The following is a 2140-nucleotide window of genomic DNA, read 5'->3' on the forward strand; positions in this document are numbered from 1 at the left end:
AAAAAAAAAAAGAAAAAATGTTCAGAGACTTCAGCTTGAAGAGGTGACCAAGATCCACCCTCCCAAAGAAGGTAAGAACAGGAAAGCACTGCAGGAGGCCAGGTTTAAGGACCCGCTGGTGGGTAGGGACCAGGTTCCCCATTTCCTCAGGCCTGCTTCCCTGCCTCCGGGATCCTCAAGGCTGAGAGCCAGCCTGTTCCCAGGAAAGGTGTTTCTGTTGGTGATGGCTGCAGCCCTGTGGCTCTGGTTCTCCTGGAATCCAGGTGATCAAAGGATTAGGGCAATGGGTGGAGTCTTTCTGTAGTGTCCTCAGTCTTTCCGTGGTGTCCTGTATTGTGAGCACTCAGTCCATCCGGGGTCCCGGCAAGGCCTGGAGCACACTACTCCAGCCCCATGTTTGAAACTGAAACTGTCCTAGGCTGGTGGGCTTCCTTAAAAGAAGAAAGAAATTAGGTGGACGCATGGCTGGGTGTGGTGGCACACGCCTGTGATCTCAGTAATAGAGGAGAAATAGAACTCCCAACCTGCTGGATGCCAGATGTGCTGGGTTCCTGTCCCCTGAATATCAAAGAACGAATCCCAAGGAACTATGGAGGAGGTTCTGGGTAGGAAAGGATTATTGAGAGAGGGCAGGAAGGGTCCCAAGTGGGTGGTCACCGAGGACATTTGTTGGGTAGTTTATGCAGCTAAGTCACAATGTGAGTATGATGTGGGTCAAACTATACAGCATTAGATTACAAGTAAGCTTAGCTAATATTGCCCCAATAAAGAAATGAGTCATATAACAAGAATACATGGAGAGAGGAGTCTCTGCCATTTTTGAAAACTGGGGACATTTGGGGATAAGAGTAGCTGCAGATGTCCCGATGGCAACCTTTGCTGTGCAACCCCAGGTGCCCACATTGGGATCTGAACCAATGATGGTTCACTCACATCTCCAAAGCCAGGAGTGAATGCCCAGTTTTTACCTGGATTCTAAATGGGGGATTTGCCAGCTCCAGTGACTCCACAAGCTCACTCAATTAGTGGCTCTTCAGTAGGAGTAATGGAAAGGCGGTCACCTTTACTTGCTGGTGGGTTGCCACCACAACCAGTTGTACCAGCTCATAAAGATAAAAGTGGAGCTCCGCCAGTTAGAAGCATATATGATGACATTTCCAGCCCAGGCCTTGGATCAACCCCTTTAACTTCAAGAAGACAAACATTTCAGTCATGCAGAGTCCTCTTGTTGGAGTTCCAACGTCTACTCCTGGAACAAGGCAAAGTATGTTTAGTCCAGCAAATATTGATCAACCGAGAAAGACAACACCATCTCCTGCCCAGTTGCATCCTTTCTATACACAAGGAGATTCTCTGACCTCAGAAGATCACCTCAATGACACTTGGGTGACTGTATTTGGGTTTCCGCAAGCATCTGCTTCCCATATTTTACTACAATTTGCGCAGTATGGAAATATCTTAAAACATGTGACGTCTAACACAGGAAATTGAACGCATATTCATTATCAATCTAAACTGCAGGCCTGGAAAGCATTAAGTAAAGATGGGAGAATATTTGGAGAATCCATCATGATTGGTGTAAAACCATGTATAGACAAAAGTGTCATGGAAAACAGTGACAGAGGTGCTTTGTCATCTTCATCTCCAGCTTTTATACCACCAACCAAAACTGTAGACGCACCAACACAGCCTGGAAGTGCCCTCAGGATTTCCACCCTGTGACCTCTTGCTACAGCATACAGAGCTTCTGCTAGTGACTACCAGGCTCTTTCTGACAAACGCCAAAAAAAGATGAAAGTCTTGTATCCAAAACAATGGAATATGTGTTCGGCTGGTAGTGTAATAGGAACTAAGAGCTCAGCTTCCAAGGGGGAACTTGCTCCGCTGAAAGCAGTTTGCTGAGTGCGGCCAGTTTCCTTCGGTTAGTTGTATAACCACTCACGGCAGTGCTGGCCAGCTGCTTGTACGAAGCCTTTTTCTTTAAGGCTACAGCCTGTGTCTAGCTTGCATTTTAAAAGATGCTCAAGACATGTTTCAAAGAAAACTAAAAACCCCTGTAGATTGGATTTTGTTTCTTTTTTGCTTTTTCTTTTTGCGGAACCGGGGATTGAACTCAGTCCCTTGCGCTTGCCAGGGAAGC

At 46.5% G+C, this 2140-nt stretch overlaps 2 pseudogenes; one reads left to right on the forward strand and one right to left on the reverse strand.

The window, feature by feature from the left end:
• Positions 1 to 142, reverse strand: part of LOC101571887 — a 1881-nt pseudogene extending 1739 nt beyond the window's left edge.
• Positions 143 to 866: 724 nt separating this feature from the next.
• Positions 867 to 1838, forward strand: LOC101591801 (annotated as a pseudogene).
• The last annotated feature ends 302 nt before the right edge of the window (positions 1839 to 2140 follow it).

The sequence above is a fragment of the Octodon degus genome, unplaced genomic scaffold, assembly GCF_000260255.1.
Source record: "Octodon degus isolate 3935 unplaced genomic scaffold, OctDeg1.0 scaffold00083, whole genome shotgun sequence".
Classification (NCBI taxonomy): domain Eukaryota; kingdom Metazoa; phylum Chordata; class Mammalia; order Rodentia; family Octodontidae; genus Octodon; species Octodon degus.